Below are 18,627 nucleotides of genomic sequence, written 5' to 3'. Positions count from 1 at the left end.
ATGTGATGCAATGCTATCTTTCTAGCTCTCCCTTTTTACACCCTTTTGGATAAACAGACATATTAGGCAAGCATTTTGGAGCTTTCACCTAAATAACTACAGGTGGTGAGATAAGCTGCACAATATAATTGACCTTTCAGTATATTGTTGCACACACACCATCTATTTAGCAAATGCCCTTGTTATCAACAGCAGCCTTTTAAACTCACCTGAGCTAACAGGTATGTGCGCTGGTTACTCTGCTGCGCTTAAAATTTCTTTTTTGGTTTGCTACAATGCCTTTTCTGAAACGTTGTCTCCTTCTGCTGGAACACTGACTTCTTTCATTTAATGCCTGCAGACTATAAAAGAGAACCCAACCCAAAAAGTTTGGTTGATTAGTCTGTGGCATTCTGTTAAACTGTTGCTTATGGCGGTCTCTGTGAGCTTCTCAGCGACATTCAGCCAGCCAGGTATCCTGCCTGCAGTAGATGGAATGTGGCAATGGAACGCTGGCTGCGCGTGTCATAATAGGCTCTGAGCCTTTATATACCTGTGCACAGCAGCAGCCACCTTCAGTCTGCTGCTGGACAGCCAGCAGCAGCAGCAGCAGCAGGAGAGGTATGTAATCAGGAGCCCTCCTGCTAAGGGTAGACAGCTGCTCGTTCCACCCCACCCCCCGCCTTAATTGGTTCTCCTCCCTTCCAACGGTGTTGAGGCGGGTGGGAACAGCAGGGGGTGAAGGTGCTGTGTTTAAAGAGGTGGAGTTATGCAGATCTAAAACGCGTGGATTGCAGCAGCAGCAAGCCGAAAAGTGCAGGCATGTAAGGGATCTAGAGGTTGACAACATGTCTTCTTAACGGGAGTCCAGGAGCTCATCTCCACAAATGGACTTTTCAGGATCCTTGGGTGGCTCCGTAGTTTGAAACCAATTCTGGTTATCGCTTCTCGGCCTTTTGGCTAAGATCAAGTGTAGTAGGAAGGCCGAAAAGAAGAGCCTGGAGCAGGGGACAGCCAGGAGGGCCCAGCCAGGAGCCGATTCTGACCCCAAGGACTCTGCCTCCACGACTGGCCAGCAGAAGGGACCCCAGAAGCCCCGCCACGAAGCTCCAGCCCTGGAGCCATGGATGCGGCAGACGGTGGCCCTGAAGCTGAAGGAAGTGGATGGGAGGGTGCCGGACATGTCCTCGGACGTGTTCTGCCAGAAGATGCTGCTGGATCGAGGCTTCTCCAGGTCGGACACCCTCAGCATCCAGACCTTCTTGACGGGGATCTTCTTCGTCACCTTCGCCACTGTGAACACCTGCAGGAGGTTCTGGGAAATGGTAAGCGCAAAAGGACCAGATAATTCTTTCTCTGCCTTTACAGGTAGCTGCCCTATCCAGAGGGACGAAAGGAGGATCACGGTCTCCATGCGCAACCCGCACTCCCCAGGCCAAGACATCTGTACCTTCCTGAGACGCTTCTGTTTGGTTGTGAAGGAACCTTCTCACATCCTGAATGGACTCGGCTTCTGGACAGGTAAGTGGTCGGTGACCGTTAGACTTCACAGGGACCTGGCGTACTCAGACGGACTTCGGCACCTGCCCCCGACATTCTCCCTGGGCAACTCCTACGGCCTCATCTATTACCCGGACATGCCGCGGAACTGCAGGAGATGCGGCAAGAACGGCCACGAGATGAAGGACTGCAAGGAGGATGCCTGCAGGATTTGTCGAGTGACGGGACACAGCTCGAAGGACTGCCCGAAGAAGACGTCCTGCAACCTGTGTGGGCTGGCGGCTCATCTGTACAAGGATTGCCCCAAGCGTGAGAGATCCTGGGCATCGGTGGTTGCGACGACCCCAGCTACGGAGGACAAGGCCCCGATGACCAGGCCTGTGAAGGTCAAGGACGCGACGACCAAGGCCCCAGCGGCCAAGGCCGAGACGACCAAGGCCAAAGCGGTCAAGGAGTCGGTGGCCAAAGCCCCAGCGACGGTCCCAGCAGCTCCGAAGCAGAAGAAAAAGTCAAAGGAGGGTAAGAGTTCTGTCACCCCTCTCTCGATCCCTCCCCCTGCCACCCCCGTCCAATCCCCCCCCACCCCGGCCACCCCTGCTGAGGATTCCACTTCCTCTTCCTCCTTCCCCTACTCCTCAGCAGGTGTCCTTTCCCCTGCCCCGGCAGCCACTCTCCCTCCCCAGACCATGGTAGCGGTGGAATTAACCTTTCCTCCACCCGCCGCTATCTATTCCGAGGAGGATTTTCCCCTTCTTGTCTCCCCAGTTCCAACCCGGGGAAAGAGGAAGGTGGAGGACAGCCCTGCTACTGAATCCTCCAAAAAGAAGATTCTGGATTTCGTAGGCGAAAAGGAGGATACCCTCCCTGAGCCAGAAGAGATGGAGCACATGGTTGAGACCCTGGTGGCCGAGCCAGAAGAGGAGGAACTGGTGGTCGCCGAGATCGAGGCCGCGCTGCTTGACCAGATGGAGGAAGAGGGCCTGCTGGTGATCCCGTCACCAGCAGTCAACACCGACGAGGGACCACCCGACCGGAGTGGTAACTAAGGTGTATTGCCTGCGCTAACTTTTTCTTTTTTCCCTACATGATGGCTAATATTAACTTATTTTCCATTAATGTCAGGAGCATCAAGGACAAGTTCAGACGTCAGACTATTTATGCCTTCCTTACTTCCCAGTTGTGTGATGTTTATATGTTGCAGGAATGTTCCCTTCCCTCCTCTAGGTCCTTCAAACATCTGGCCAGGGAGTGGTCCCACGGTCCATCCTACTGGTCCGGTGGGGGTGATTGCAAGTCTGCGGGGGTCGCAATTCTGATCAGGGGGGGCGCATTCACGCTTGAGTCCGTCCAGGAGCTCATCTGCGGCAGGGCTCTTGTTGTAGATGGCAACTGGGCGGGAGAACCTGTCAGGTTCATCAACGTGTATGCGTCCCCACTGAAGAATGAGCGTTTGGAGCTTTTCCAGACCCTGCGGCTTCAGCTTGCCACCACCAGGACCTTAGTGATGGCCGGGGATTTCAACTGCCCCATCGAGGAGGATGGTCGTAGTTCTGGCACATCTGCCAAGTTGGACATCACGTCCAAGCTGCTCATCGAGATGGTAACCGAGGCCTCTCTTCAGGACGTGGTGGGCTCCATGGGGAGAGGCTCCACGAACTATTCGTGGAGCCGACCCGATGGCTCACTCCGCTCCAGGATTGACTTTGTGTTCACCTCTCGGGCAGTCAGGCAGAGTAGGCACTCGATGGTCTCCTGCTTCTTCTCCGACCACAGAGCCATTCACTTACAAGGTGTCCTCGGCGACGGTTTTCCGTCCGGCCCCGGCTCCTGGAAGCTGAATTGTGCTCTGCTGGCTCAGGATGAAGTCGTGGAGGAGCTGAGAGCAGCCTACGCAATGTGGCAGTCCTACAAGGGTAGCTTCCAAACAGTCTCTGATTGGTGGGAATATGTTAAACTTGAGTTTCGCTGTTTCTTTCAGGCCAAGGGTCGACAACAGGCGTGTGAGAAGAGGAGGGACTTCAGAGGGCTGCAGCGCGAGCTGCGGTCGCTGCAGGACCTTCTTCACTGCGGCTGGGACGTGAGGGAGGAGCTGGAGGAGACCAAGAAGAGCCTGAAAAGGCACTTTGAGGAGGAGTCCAAGCGAATCGTCTTCCGTTCCAAAGTGGAGAATCTGGAGAAGGGTGAGAAATGTAACTCATTCTTTTTCAGGAAACTTCATGCCGGTCACACGCCCCTGAACGAGCTGCGAGACGAGAGCGGAAACATGCGACGTGGGAAGGAGGACGTGATGAGGGTCGTCAGCGACTTCTACAGCGAACTCTACTCCCACAAGACTACCGACCCCGACGCTGCTGATAAGTTCCTGTCAGGTATCACTAACCATCTTGATCCTGCAGGCACGGCAGCCTTGGACAAACCTCTGATGGTGGGCGAATTGCTCTCTGCCGCTAAATCCTTTAGGACCGGCAGGACCCCGGGCAGTGATGGTCTTCCAGCGGAGCTCTATGTAGCGCTGGGAGACCTCATCTGTCCGGACCTGTTGGACCTGTACGAGGAGATGGTGGTGGAGGGTAGAATGCCTCCATCTTTGAGGGAAGGAATGGTCACGATCCTGTACAAGCGGAAGGGAGAGAGGTGCGACCTGAGGAATTGGCGTCCCATCACTCTGCTCAACGTGGACTACAAGATCCTGGCCAAGACGATGGCGACACGACTTAAGACGGTCATCGGACGGATCATCCACCCGGACCAGACCTGCGGCATCCCTGGATGTCGCATCGCAGACAGCCTCGCTCTCGTGCGGGACACGGTCGAGTACATCAAGGTCCGCCGCGCACACGCGGCCCTGGTCTCCTTGGATCAGGAGAAGGCCTTCGACCGGGTTTCCCACGAGTTCATGGGCCGAGCTCTGCACCGGTTAGGTTTGGGTAACATGTTTTGTTCGTATGTCCGTCTGATGTATTTTGATATCCACAGCTCGGTGTTGGTGAACGGCTGGAAGACTGACCCCTTCCCTGTCCTCTCTGGGGTCAGACAAGGCTGCCCTCTATCACCTCTTCTTTTTGTTTGTGTTATAGAACTCTTCGCAGAGGCTATCCGGCAGAATGGAGAGATCAGAGGGATCACCGCACCGGGTCCGGGACGACACGAGGTCAAGTGCTCGCTCTACATGGACGACGTCACCGTCTTCTGCGCTGATCGTGGTTCAGTCGACGCCCTCGTCCAGACGTGTGAGAGGTTCGGCCGGGCTTCAGGGGCCAAAGTCAACTGCAGGAAGTCGGAAGCCATGCTCTTCGGGGATTGGCAGCCGGCCTCCTCCGCCCCCTTCCCCTTCAACATTCAACCGGATTTCCTCAAGGTGCTGGGAGTCTGGTTCGGGAAGGAAGGAGCGGCCCTCAAGTCCTGGCAAGAACGCTTGGCCAAGGTGAAGCAACGGATCGGACTCTGGAGCCCCAGACACCTCACTTGTGAGGGTAAGGCACTCGTCCTGCGTAATGAGGTCCTGCCCGTCTTGCAGTACACGGCACAGGCCTGGCCCCCACACGTCACTGTGTGCAGGGCCATTACCAAGACAGTGTTTCACTTTGTCTGGGGATCCAAGATGGACAGAGTCAGGCGGGCCGTCATGTACAAGGAGCCTCGCAAGGGTGGGAAGGGCGTTCCAGATATCCCCACCCTCCTGCGATCCTCTTTTGTGTGTGATTGTGTCCGCCGGACTTTGCAAGTCAAGAATGGCTCCGCGGGCAGGTCCATGTCTCACTTCTTCCTGCTTCCTCTTTGGAGGCGACTCGGCTGGGACAAGTGGGACAGCTCCTTCCCCTACAACTGGACGACGCCATGGTTCTATGGAGACGTCGTTCGATTTGTGGGGGAGCATCAACTGGAGGGACTCAAGCCCGACTTGTGGAAGCCCAAAACTATCCACAAGCTAATCAGAGCCAAGGATGACGTGGAGAACATCACAGGACTTCACCAGGACACGCTGGAGACTGTGTGGACAAATGTGTCGTCTGACAGGCTGACCAACGGGCACAAGGACTTGTCGTGGATGGCGATTCAGGGCGGACTGCCCGTCCGGTCATTCATGCATGCCCGGAACCTGTGCAAGACCCGGTACTGCCCAAGGTGCCCCTTCGTGGAGGAAACATCTTTGCACACTTTTTGGGACTGCGGATTTGCACAGCGCCTATTGACTGCACTTGAGGACGACCTGAGGAACTCTGTCCCCAGGGCGAGCCTATCGCACCATTCTGTGCTTTATGGACTATTCCCTGGGGTTCATACCGTCGGAGCCATCCAGGAGGCTTGGCGCCTTATGAACTGCTTCAAGGATGCCGTTTGGGTCGCCAGGAACCGGCTCATCTTGAGGAGGGAGAGGATGTCCATCCAGGACTGCCGCAGGCTGATCCACAGCCTGCTCAGAGACTATTCCATCATGGACGGTCCGGAGGACGAGGATGAGGACTAAACCCCTCCTCCCCCTCTCCCCTTATGTGTCTTGTCTTTCAATAAAGCTTCGGGCCTGTGATTTTCCCCTCCCCATCCCCTTTTTCCCAATCCCTATCCCTTATCACGGTTCGTCGTACTGTATTGATTGACATGCTTTTTCTTTCAGATTGAGTGTTTTGTGTAGCATAGGGGTGTGATGTGTCTAGTTAGTGCGTCGTATCCTCATGCTATGTAAATATGATGTAGAATTCTGTGTGTACTGGGCTGCGGCACTGTACACTGTCTGTTAACTTATTTTTTGTGCTAATAAAAGATATATTCAATCAAAAAAAAAAAAAATCTGTTCTTATCAGTTTAATATCTGATACGTCCCCTATCTGGGGACCATATATTAAATGGATTTTTAGAACAGGGAGATGGAAAAAGAGCTTGCTCTGTCCACTCCATGCATTGACCTGGTATTGCAGTATCTCCAGGACCGGTGCACCCCTTCTTTAATGCAGTTTCTAAAATCAGAAAGAATTGAATTCAATGTTTTTTGTTCATTTTGCTTGTTTGTCGGATTTTGGGATGGACTCTTTGGCTTTGCTTTTCTTCTCCTCATTGGATTTTTCATGTTCAAAGTTGCAGAAGCCAGATTACAAGCTCATTTTGGTTCAACTTCAGCAACTGTGCATTGCATTGCCATGTAATGTGATGCAATGCTATCTTTCTAGCTCTCCCTTTTTACTTCCTTTTGGATAAACAGACATATTAGGCAAGCATTTTGGAGCTTTCACCTAAATAACTACACGTGGTGAGATAAGCTGCACAATATAATTGACCTTTCAGTATATTGTTGCACACACACCATCTATTTAGCAAATGCCCTTGTTATCAACAGCAGCCTTTTAAACTCACCTGAGCTAACAGGTATGTGCGCTGGTTACTCTGCTGCGCTTAAAATTTCTTTTTTGGTTTGCTACAATGCCTTTTCTGAAACGTTGTCTCCTTCTGCTGGAACACTGACTTCTTTCATTTAATGCCTGCAGACTATAAAACAGAACCCAACCCAAAAAGTTTGGTTGATTAGTCTGTGGCATTCTGTTAAACTGTTGCTTATGGCGGTCTCTGTGAGCTTCTCAGCGACATTCAGCCAGCCAGGTATCCTGCCTGCAGTAGATGGAATGTGGCAATGGAACGCTGGCTGCGCGTGTCATAATAGGCTCTGAGCCTTTATATACCTGTGCACAGCAGCAGCCACCTTCAGTCTGCTGCTGGACAGCCAGCAGCAGCAGCAGCAGGAGAGGTATGTAATCAGGAGCCCTCCTGCTAAGGGTAGACAGCTGCTCGTTCCACCCCACCCCCCGCCTTAATTGGTTCTCCTCCCTTCCAACGGTGTTGAGGCGGGTGGGAACAGCAGGGGATGAAAGTGCTGTGTTTAAAGAGGTGGAGTTATGCAGATCTAAAACGCGTGGATTGCAGCAGCAGCAAGCCGAAAAGTGCAGGCATGTAAGGGATCTAGAGGTTGACAACATGTCTTCTTAACGGGAGTCCAGGAGCTCATCTCCACAAATGGACTTTTCAGGATCCTTGGGTGGCTCCGTAGTTTGAAACCAATTCTGGTTATCGCTTCTCGGCCTTTTGGCTAAGATCAAGTGTAGTATCTGTTCTTATCAGTTTAATATCTGATACGTCCCCTATCTGGGGACCATATATTAAATGGATTTTTAGAACAGGGAGATGGAAAAAGAGCTTGCTCTGTCCACTCCACGCATTGACCTGGTATTGCAGTATCTCCAGGACCGGTGCACCCCTTCTTTAATGCAGTTTCTAAAATCAGAAAGAATTGAATTCAATGTTTTTTGTTCATTTTGCTTGTTTGTCGGATTTTGGGATGGACTCTTTGGCTTTGCTTTTCTTCTCCTCATTGGATTTTTCATGTTCAAAGTTGCAGAAGCCAGATTACAAGCTCATTTTGGTTCAACTTCAGCAACTGTGCATTGCATTGCCATGTAATGTGATGCAATGCTATCTTTCTAGCTCTCCCTTTTTACTTCCTTTTGGATAAACAGACATATTAGGCAAGCATTTTGGAGCTTTCACCTAAATAACTACAGGTGGTGAGATAAGCTGCACAATATAATTGACCTTTCAGTATATTGTTGCACACACACCATCTATTTAGCAAATGCCCTTGTTATCAACAGCAGCCTTTTAAACTCACCTGAGCTAACAGGTATGTGCGCTGGTTACTCTGCTGCGCTTAAAATTTCTTTTTTGGTTTGCTACAATGCCTTTTCTGAAACGTTGTCTCCTTCTGCTGGAACACTGACTTCTTTCATTTAATGCCTGCAGACTATAAAAGAGAACCCAACCCAAAAAGTTTGGTTGATTAGTCTGTGGCATTCTGTTAAACTGTTGCTTATGGCGGTCTCTGTGAGCTTCTCAGCGACATTCAGCCAGCCAGGTATCCTGCCTGCAGTAGATGGAATGTGGCAATGGAACGCTGGCTGCGCGTGTCATAATAGGCTCTGAGCCTTTATATACCTGTGCACAGCAGCAGCCACCTTCAGTCTGCTGCTGGACAGCCAGCAGCAGCAGCAGCAGGAGAGGTATGTAATCAGGAGCCCTCCTGCTAAGGGTAGACAGCTGCTCGTTCCACCCCACCCCCCGCCTTAATTGGTTCTCCTCCCTTCCAACGGTGTTGAGGCGGGTGGGAACAGCAGGGGGTGAAGGTGCTGTGTTTAAAGAGGTGGAGTTATGCAGATCTAAAACGCGTGGATTGCAGCAGCAGCAAGCCGAAAAGTGCAGGCATGTAAGGGATCTAGAGGTTGACAACATGTCTTCTTAACGGGAGTCCAGGAGCTCATCTCCACAAATGGACTTTTCAGGATCCTTGGGTGGCTCCGTAGTTTGAAACCAATTCTGGTTATCGCTTCTCGGCCTTTTGGCCAAGATCAAGTGTAGTATCTGTTCTTATCAGTTTAATATCTGATACGTCCCCTATCTGGGGACCATATATTAAATGGATTTTTAGAACAGGGAGATGGAAAAAGAGCTTGCTCTGTCCACTCCACGCATTGACCTGGTATTGCAGTATCTCCAGGACCGGTGCACCCCTTCTTTAATGCAGTTTCTAAAATCAGAAAGAATTGAATTCAATGTTTTTTGTTCATTTTGCTTGTTTGTCGGATTTTGGGATGGACTCTTTGGCTTTGCTTTTCTTCTCCTCATTGGATTTTTTCATGTTCAAAGTTGCAGAAGCCAGATTACAAGCTCATTTTGGTTCAACTTCAGCAACTGTGCATTGCATTGCCATGTAATGTGATGCAATGCTATCTTTCTAGATCTCCCTTTTTACTTCCTTTTGGATAAACAGACATATTAGGCAAGCATTTTGGAGCTTTCACCTAAATAACTACAGGTGGTGAGATAAGCTGCACAATATAATTGACCTTTCAGTATATTGTTGCACACACACCTTTTAAACTCACCTGAGCTAACAGGTATGTGCGCTGGTTACTCTGCTGCGCTTAAAATTTCTTTTTTGGTTTGCTACAATGCCTTTTCTGAAACGTTGTCTCCTTCTGCTGGAACACTGACTTCTTTCATTTAATGCCTGCAGACTATAAAAGAGAACCCAACCCAAAAAGTTTGGTTGATTAGTCTGTGGCATTCTGTTAAACTGTTGCTTATGGCGGTCTCTGTGAGCTTCTCAGCGACATTCAGCCAGCCAGGTATCCTGCCTGCAGTAGATGGAATGTGGCAATGGAACGCTGGCTGCGCGTGTCATAATAGGCTCTGAGCCTTTATATACCTGTGCACAGCAGCAGCCACCTTCAGTCTGCTGCTGGACAGCCAGCAGCAGCAGCAGCAGGAGAGGTATGTAATCAGGAGCCCTCCTGCTAAGGGTAGACAGCTGCTCGTTCCACCCCACCCCCCGCCTTAATTGGTTCTCCTCCCTTCCAACGGTGTTGAGGCGGGTGGGAACAGCAGGGGGTGAAGGTGCTGTGTTTAAAGAGGTGGAGTTATGCAGATCTAAAACGCGTGGATTGCAGCAGCAGCAAGCCGAAAAGTGCAGGCATGTAAGGGATCTAGAGGTTGACAACATGTCTTCTTAACGGGAGTCCAGGAGCTCATCTCCACAAATGGACTTTTCAGGATCCTTGGGTGGCTCCGTAGTTTGAAACCAATTCTGGTTATCGCTTCTCGGCCTTTTGGCTAAGATCAAGTGTAGTAGGAAGGCCGAAAAGAAGAGCCTGGAGCAGGGGACAGCCAGGAGGGCCCAGCCAGGAGCCGATTCTGACCCCAAGGACTCTGCCTCCACGACTGGCCAGCAGAAGGGACCCCAGAAGCCCCGCCACGAAGCTCCAGCCCTGGAGCCATGGATGCGGCAGACGGTGGCCCTGAAGCTGAAGGAAGTGGATGGGAGGGTGCCGGACATGTCCTCGGACGTGTTCTGCCAGAAGATGCTGCTGGATCGAGGCTTCTCCAGGTCGGACACCCTCAGCATCCAGACCTTCTTGACGGGGATCTTCTTCGTCACCTTCGCCACTGTGAACACCTGCAGGAGGTTCTGGGAAATGGTAAGCGCAAAAGGACCAGATAATTCTTTCTCTGCCTTTACAGGTAGCTGCCCTATCCAGAGGGACGAAAGGAGGATCACGGTCTCCATGCGCAACCCGCACACCCCAGGCCAAGACATCTGTACCTTCCTGAGACGCTTCTGTTTGGTTGTGAAGGAACCTTCTCACATCCTGAATGGACTCGGCTTCTGGACAGGTAAGTGGTCGGTGACCGTTAGACTTCACAGGGACCTGGCGTACTCAGACGGACTTCGGCACCTGCCCCCGACATTCTCCCTGGGCAACTCCTACGGCCTCATCTATTACCCGGACATGCCGCGGAACTGCAGGAGATGCGGCAAGAACGGCCACGAGATGAAGGACTGCAAGGAGGATGCCTGCAGGATTTGTCGAGTGACGGGACACAGCTCGAAGGACTGCCCGAAGAAGACGTCCTGCAACCTGTGTGGGCTGGCGGCTCATCTGTACAAGGATTGCCCCAAGCGTGAGAGATCCTGGGCATCGGTGGTTGCGACGACCCCAGCTACGGAGGACAAGGCCCCGATGACCAGGCCTGTGAAGGTCAAGGACGCGACGACCAAGGCCCCAGCGGCCAAGGCCGAGACGACCAAGGCCAAAGCGGTCAAGGAGTCGGTGGCCAAAGCCCCAGCGACGGTCCCAGCAGCTCCGAAGCAGAAGAAAAAGTCAAAGGAGGGTAAGAGTTCTGTCACCCCTCTCTCGATCCCTCCCCCTGCCACCCCCGTCCAATCCCCCCCCACCCCGGCCACCCCTGCTGAGGATTCCACTTCCTCTTCCTCCTTCCCCTACTCCTCAGCAGGTGTCCTTTCCCCTGCCCCGGCAGCCACTCTCCCTCCCCAGACCATGGTAGCGGTGGAATTAACCTTTCCTCCACCCGCCGCTATCTATTCCGAGGAGGATTTTCCCCTTCTTGTCTCCCCAGTTCCAACCCGGGGAAAGAGGAAGGTGGAGGACAGCCCTGCTACTGAATCCTCCAAAAAGAAGATTCTGGATTTCGTAGGCGAAAAGGAGGATACCCTCCCTGAGCCAGAAGAGATGGAGCACATGGTTGAGACCCTGGTGGCCGAGCCAGAAGAGGAGGAACTGGTGGTCGCCGAGATCGAGGCCGTGCTGCTTGACCAGATGGAGGAAGAGGGCCTGCTGGTGATCCCGTCACCAGCAGTCAACACCGACGAGGGACCACCCGACCGGAGTGGTAACTAAGGTGTATTGCCTGCGCTAACTTTTTCTTTTTTCCCTACATGATGGCTAATATTAACTTATTTTCCATTAATGTCAGGAGCATCAAGGACAAGTTCAGACGTCAGACTATTTATGCCTTCCTTACTTCCCAGTTGTGTGATGTTTATATGTTGCAGGAATGTTCCCTTCCCTCCTCTAGGTCCTTCAAACATCTGGCCAGGGAGTGGTCCCACGGTCCATCCTACTGGTCCGGTGGGGGTGACTGCAAGTCTGCGGGGGTCGCAATTCTGATCAGGGGGGGCGCATTCACGCTTGAGTCCGTCCAGGAGCTCATCTGCGGCAGGGCTCTTGTTGTAGATGGCAACTGGGCGGGAGAACCTGTCAGGTTCATCAACGTGTATGCGTCCCCACTGAAGAATGAGCGTTTGGAGCTTTTCCAGACCCTGCGGCTTCAGCTTGCCACCACCAGGACCTTAGTGATGGCCGGGGATTTCAACTGCCCCATCGAGGAGGATGGTCGTAGTTCTGGCACATCTGCCAAGTTGGACATCACGTCCAAGCTGCTCATCGAGATGGTAACCGAGGCCTCTCTTCAGGACGTGGTGGGCTCCATGGGGAGAGGCTTCACGAACTATTCGTGGAGCCGACCCGATGGCTCACTCCGCTCCAGGATTGACTTTGTGTTCACCTCTCGGGCAGTCAGGCAGAGTAGGCACTCGATGGTCTCCTGCTTCTTCTCCGACCACAGAGCCATTCACTTACAAGGTGTCCTCGGCGACGGTTTTCCGTCCGGCCCCGGCTCCTGGAAGCTGAATTGTGCTCTGCTGGCTCAGGATGAAGTCGTGGAGGAGCTGAGAGCAGCCTACGCAATGTGGCAGTCCTACAAGGGTAGCTTCCAAACAGTCTCTGATTGGTGGGAATATGTTAAACTTGAGTTTCGCTGTTTCTTTCAGGCCAAGGGTCGACAACAGGCGTGTGAGAAGAGGAGGGACTTCAGAGGGCTGCAGCGCGAGCTGCGGTCGCTGCAGGACCTTCTTCACTGCGGCTGGGACGTGAGGGAGGAGCTGGAGGAGACCAAGAAGAGCCTGAAAAGGCACTTTGAGGAGGAGTCCAAGCGAATCGTCTTCCGTTCCAAAGTGGAGAATCTGGAGAAGGGTGAGAAATGTAACTCATTCTTTTTCAGGAAACTTCATGCCGGTCACACGCCCCTGAACGAGCTGCGAGACGAGAGCGGAAACATGCGACGTGGGAAGGAGGACGTGATGAGGGTCGTCAGCGACTTCTACAGCGAACTCTACTCCCGCAAGACTACCGACCCCGACGCTGCTGATAAGTTCCTGTCAGGTATCACTAACCATCTTGATCCTGCAGGCACGGCAGCCTTGGACAAACCTCTGATGGTGGGCGAATTGCTCTCTGCCGCTAAATCCTTTAGGACCGGCAGGACCCCGGGCAGTGATGGTCTTCCAGCGGAGCTCTATGTAGCGCTGGGAGACCTCATCTGTCCGGACCTGTTGGACCTGTACGAGGAGATGGTGGTGGAGGGTAGAATGCCTCCATCTTTGAGGGAAGGAATGGTCACGATCCTGTACAAGCGGAAGGGAGAGAGGTGCGACCTGAGGAATTGGCGTCCCATCACTCTGCTCAACGTGGACTACAAGATCCTGGCCAAGACGATGGCGACACGACTTAAGACGGTCATCGGACGGATCATCCACCCGGACCAGACCTGCGGCATCCCTGGACGTCGCATCGCAGACAGCCTCGCTCTCGTGCGGGACACGGTCGAGTACATCAAGGTCCGCCGCGCACACGCGGCCCTGGTCTCCTTGGATCAGGAGAAGGCCTTCGACCGGGTTTCCCACGAGTTCATGGGCCGAGCTCTGCACCGGTTAGGTTTGGGTAACATGTTTTGTTCGTATGTCCGTCTGATGTATTTTGATATCCACAGCTCGGTGTTGGTGAACGGCTGGAAGACTGACCCCTTCCCTGTCCTCTCTGGGGTCAGACAAGGCTGCCCTCTATCACCTCTTCTTTTTGTTTGTGTTATAGAACTCTTCGCAGAGGCTATCCGGCAGAATGGAGAGATCAGAGGGATCACCGCACCGGGTCCGGGACGACACGAGGTCAAGTGCTCGCTCTACATGGACGACGTCACCGTCTTCTGCGCTGATCGTGGTTCAGTCGACGCCCTCGTCCAGACGTGTGAGAGGTTCGGCCGGGCTTCAGGGGCCAAAGTCAACTGCAGGAAGTCGGAAGCCATGCTCTTCGGGGATTGGCAGCCGGCCTCCTCTGCCCCCTTCCCCTTCAACATTCAACCGGATTTCCTCAAGGTGCTGGGAGTCTGGTTCGGGAAGGAAGGAGCGGCCCTCAAGTCCTGGCAAGAACGCTTGGCCAAGGTGAAGCAACGGATCGGACTCTGGAGCCCCAGACACCTCACTTGTGAGGGTAAGGCACTCGTCCTGCGTAATGAGGTCCTGCCCGTCTTGCAGTACACGGCACAGGCCTGGCCCCCACACGTCACTGTGTGCAGGGCCATTACCAAGACAGTGTTTCACTTTGTCTGGGGATCCAAGATGGACAGAGTCAGGCGGGCCGTCATGTACAAGGAGCCTCGCAAGGGTGGGAAGGGCGTTCCAGATATCCCCACCCTCCTGCGATCCTCTTTTGTGTGTGATTGTGTCCGCCGGACTTTGCAAGTCAAGAATGGCTCCGCGGGCAGGTCCATGTCTCACTTCTTCCTGCTTCCTCTTTGGAGGCGACTCGGCTGGGACAAGTGGGACAGCTCCTTCCCCTACAACTTGACGACGCCATGGTTCTACGGAGACGTCGTTCGATTTGTGGGGGAGCATCAACTGGAGGGACTCAAGCCCGACTTGTGGAAGCCCAAAACTATCCACAAGCTAATCAGAGCCAAGGATGACGTGGAGAACATCACAGGACTTCACCAGGACACGCTGGAGACTGTGTGGACAAATGTGTCGTCTGACAGGCTGACCAACGGGCACAAGGACTTGTCGTGGATGGCGATTCAGGGCGGACTGCCCGTCCGGTCATTCATGCATGCCCGGAACCTGTGCAAGACCCGGTACTGCCCAAGGTGCCCCTTCGTGGAGGAAACATCTTTGCACACTTTTTGGGACTGCGGATTTGCACAGCGCCTATTGACTGCACTTGAGGACGACCTGAGGAACTCTGTCCCCAGGGCGAGCCTATCGCACCATTCTGTGCTTTATGGACTATTCCCTGGGGTTCATACCGTCGGAGCCATCCAGGAGGCTTGGCGCCTTATGAACTGCTTCAAGGATGCCATTTGGGTCGCCAGGAACCGGCTCATCTTGAGGAGGGAGAGGATGTCCATCCAGGACTGCCGCAGGCTGATCCACAGCCTGCTCAGAGACTATTCCATCATGGACGGTCCGGAGGACGAGGATGAGGACTAAACCCCTCCTCCCCCTCTCCCCTTATGTGTCTTGTCTTTCAATAAAGCTTCGGGCCTGTGATTTTCCCCTCCCCATCCCCTTTTTCCCAATCCCTATCCCTTATCACGGTTCGTCGTACTGTATTGATTGACATGCTTTTTCTTTCAGATTGAGTGTTTTGTGTAGCATAGGGGTGTGATGTGTCTAGTTAGTGCGTCGTATCCTCATGCTATGTAAATATGATGTAGAATTCTGTGTGTACTGGGCTGCGGCACTGTACACTGTCTGTTAACTTATTTTTTGTGCTAATAAAAGATATATTCAATCAAAAAAAAAAAAAATCTGTTCTTATCAGTTTAATATCTGATACGTCCCCTATCTGGGGACCATATATTAAATGGATTTTTAGAACAGGGAGATGGAAAAAGAGCATGCTCTGTCCACTCCACGCATTGACCTGGTATTGCAGTATCTCCAGGACCGGTGCACCCCTTCTTTAATGCAGTTTCTAAAATCAGAAAGAATTGAATTCAATGTTTTTTGTTCATTTTGCTTGTTTGTCGGATTTTGGGATGGACTCTTTGGCTTTGCTTTTCTTCTCCTCATTGGATTTTTCATGTTCAAAGTTGCAGAAGCCAGATTACAAGCTCATTTTGGTTCAACTTCAGCAACTGTGCATTGCATTGCCATGTAATGTGATGCAATGCTATCTTTCTAGCTCTCCCTTTTTACTTCCTTTTGGATAAACAGACATATTAGGCAAGCATTTTGGAGCTTTCACCTAAATAACTACACGTGGTGAGATAAGCTGCACAATATAATTGACCTTTCAGTATATTGTTGCACACACACCATCTATTTAGCAAATGCCCTTGTTATCAACAGCAGCCTTTTAAACTCACCTGAGCTAACAGGTATGTGCGCTGGTTACTCTGCTGCGCTTAAAATTTCTTTTTTGGTTTGCTACAATGCCTTTTCTGAAACGTTGTCTCCTTCTGCTGGAACACTGACTTCTTTCATTTAATGCCTGCAGACTATAAAACAGAACCCAACCCAAAAAGTTTGGTTGATTAGTCTGTGGCATTCTGTTAAACTGTTGCTTATGGCGGTCTCTGTGAGCTTCTCAGCGACATTCAGCCAGCCAGGTATCCTGCCTGCAGTAGATGGAATGTGGCAATGGAACGCTGGCTGCGCGTGTCATAATAGGCTCTGAGCCTTTATATACCTGTGCACAGCAGCAGCCACCTTCAGTCTGCTGCTGGACAGCCAGCAGCAGCAGCAGGAGAGGTATGTAATCAGGAGCCCTCCTGCTAAGGGTAGACAGCTGCTCGTTCCACCCCACCCCCCGCCTTAATTGGTTCTCCTCCCTTCCAACGGTGTTGAGGCGGGTGGGAACAGCAGGGGGTGAAAGTGCTGTGTTTAAAGAGGTGGAGTTATGCAGATCTAAAACGCGTGGATTGCAGCAGCAGCAAGCCGAAAAGTGCAGGCATGTAAGGGATCTAGAGGTTGACAACATGTCTTCTTAACGGGAGTCCAGGAGCTCATCTCCACAAATGGACTTTTCAGGATCCTTGGGTGGCTCCGTAGTTTGAAACCAATTCTGGTTATCGCTTCTCGGCCTTTTGGCTAAGATCAAGTGTAGTATCTGTTCTTATCAGTTTAATATCTGATACGTCCCCTATCTGGGGACCATATATTAAATGGATTTTTAGAACAGGGAGATGGAAAAAGAGCTTGCTCTGTCCACTCCACGCATTGACCTGGTATTGCAGTATCTCCAGGACCGGTGCACCCCTTCTTTAATGCAGTTTCTAAAATCAGAAAGAATTGAATTCAATGTTTTTTGTTCATTTTGCTTGTTTGTCGGATTTTGGGATGGACTCTTTGGCTTTGCTTTTCTTCTCCTCATTGGATTTTTCATGTTCAAAGTTGCAGAAGCCAGATTACAAGCTCATTTTGGTTCAACTTCAGCAACTGTGCATTGCATTGCCATGTAATGTGATGCAATGCTATCTTTCTAGCTCTCCCCTTTTACTTCCTTTTGGATAAACAGACATATTAGGCAAGCATTTTGGAGCTTTCACCTAAATAACTACAGGTGGTGAGATAAGCTGCACAATATAATTGACCTTTCAGTATATTGTTGCACACACACCATCTATTTAGCAAATGCCCTTGTTATCAACAGCAGCCTTTTAAACTCACCTGAGCTAACAGGTATGTGCGCTGGTTACTCTGCTGCGCTTAAAATTTCTTTTTTGGTTTGCTACAATGCCTTTTCTGAAACGTTGTCTCCTTCTGCTGGAACACTGACTTCTTTCATTTAATGCCTGCAGACTATAAAAGAGAACCCAACCCAAAAAGTTTGGTTGATTAGTCTGTGGCATTCTGTTAAACTGTTGCTTATGGCGGTCTCTGTGAGCTTCTCAGCGACATTCAGCCAGCCAGGTATCCTGCCTGCAGTAGATGGAATGTGGCAATGGAACGCTGGCTGCGCGTGTCATAATAGGCTCTGAGCCTTTATATACCTGTGCACAGCAGCAGCCACCTTCAGTCTGCTGCTGGACAGCCAGCAGCAGCAGCAGCAGGAGAGGTATGTAATCAGGAGCCCTCCTGCTAAGGGTAGACAGCTGCTCGTTCCACCCCACCCCCCGCCTTAATTGGTTCTCCTCCCTTCCAACGGTGTTGAGGCGGGTGGGAACAGCAGGGGGTGAAGGTGCTGTGTTTAAAGAGGTGGAGTTATGCAGATCTAAAACGCGTGGATTGCAGCAGCAGCAAGCCGAAAAGTGCAGGCATGTAAGGGATCTAGAGGTTGACAACATGTCTTCTTAACGGGAGTCCAGGAGCTCATCTCCACAAATGGACTTTTCAGGATCCTTGGGTGGCTCCGTAGTTTGAAACCAATTCTGGTTATCGCTTCTCGGCCTTTTGGCTAAGATCAAGTGTAGTATCTGTTCTTATCAGTTTAATATCTGATACGTCCCCTATCTGGGGACCATATATTAAATGGATTTTTAGAACAGGGAGATGGAAAAAGAGCTTGCTCTGTCCACTCCACGCATTGACCTGGTATTGCAGTATCTCCAGGACCGGTGCACCCCTTCTTTAATGCAGTTTCTAAAATCAGAAAGAATTGAATTCAATGTTTTTTGTTCATTTTGCTTGTTTGTCGGATTTTGGGATGGACTCTTTGGCTTTGCTTTTCTTCTCCTCATTGGATTTTTCATGTTCAAAGTTGCAGAAGCCAGATTACAAGCTCATTTTGGTTCAACTTCAGAAACTGTGCATTGCATTGCCATGTAATGTGATGCAATTCTATCTTTCTAGCTCTCCCTTTTTACTTCCTTTTGGATAAACAGACATATTAGGCAAGCATTTTGGAGCTTTCACCTAAATAACTACAGGTGGTGAGATAAGCTGCACAATATAATTGACCTTTCAGTATATTGTTGCACACACACCATCTATTTAGCAAATGCCCTTGTTACCAACAGCAGCCTTTTAAACTC

The 18,627-nt window shown here is 51.4% G+C and overlaps 4 non-coding genes and 2 pseudogenes across 4 annotated transcripts; all 6 read left to right on the top strand.

The window, feature by feature from the left end:
- Positions 1-6,219: 6,219 nt before the first annotated feature.
- On the top strand, positions 6,220-6,420 carry LOC141179790 (U2 spliceosomal RNA; annotated as a pseudogene).
- A 1,115-nt stretch (positions 6,421-7,535) lies between these two features.
- On the top strand, positions 7,536-7,726 carry LOC141178940 (U2 spliceosomal RNA). The gene has a single exon (XR_012255000.1). It is a non-coding gene; the product is annotated as a U2 spliceosomal RNA (small nuclear RNA).
- A 1,115-nt stretch (positions 7,727-8,841) lies between these two features.
- Positions 8,842-9,032, top strand: LOC141179436 (U2 spliceosomal RNA). The gene has a single exon (XR_012255451.1). It is a non-coding gene; the product is annotated as a U2 spliceosomal RNA (small nuclear RNA).
- A 6,379-nt stretch (positions 9,033-15,411) lies between these two features.
- Positions 15,412-15,612, top strand: LOC141179859 (U2 spliceosomal RNA; annotated as a pseudogene).
- Positions 15,613-16,724: 1,112 nt separating this feature from the next.
- On the top strand, positions 16,725-16,915 carry LOC141178937 (U2 spliceosomal RNA). The gene has a single exon (XR_012254999.1). It is a non-coding gene; the product is annotated as a U2 spliceosomal RNA (small nuclear RNA).
- Positions 16,916-18,030: 1,115 nt separating this feature from the next.
- Positions 18,031-18,221, top strand: LOC141178936 (U2 spliceosomal RNA). Its single transcript, XR_012254998.1, has one exon. It is a non-coding gene; the product is annotated as a U2 spliceosomal RNA (small nuclear RNA).
- Positions 18,222-18,627: the final 406 nt, after the last annotated feature.

This window comes from Phyllobates terribilis, unplaced genomic scaffold (assembly GCF_046119375.1).
Source record: "Phyllobates terribilis strain yellow unplaced genomic scaffold, ASM4611937v1 Scaffold_30__1_contigs__length_15301838, whole genome shotgun sequence".
Lineage (NCBI taxonomy): Eukaryota > Metazoa > Chordata > Amphibia > Anura > Dendrobatidae > Phyllobates > Phyllobates terribilis.
Note: the sequence above shows the minus strand (reverse complement) of the source record. Positions and strands in the feature narration are given on the sequence as shown.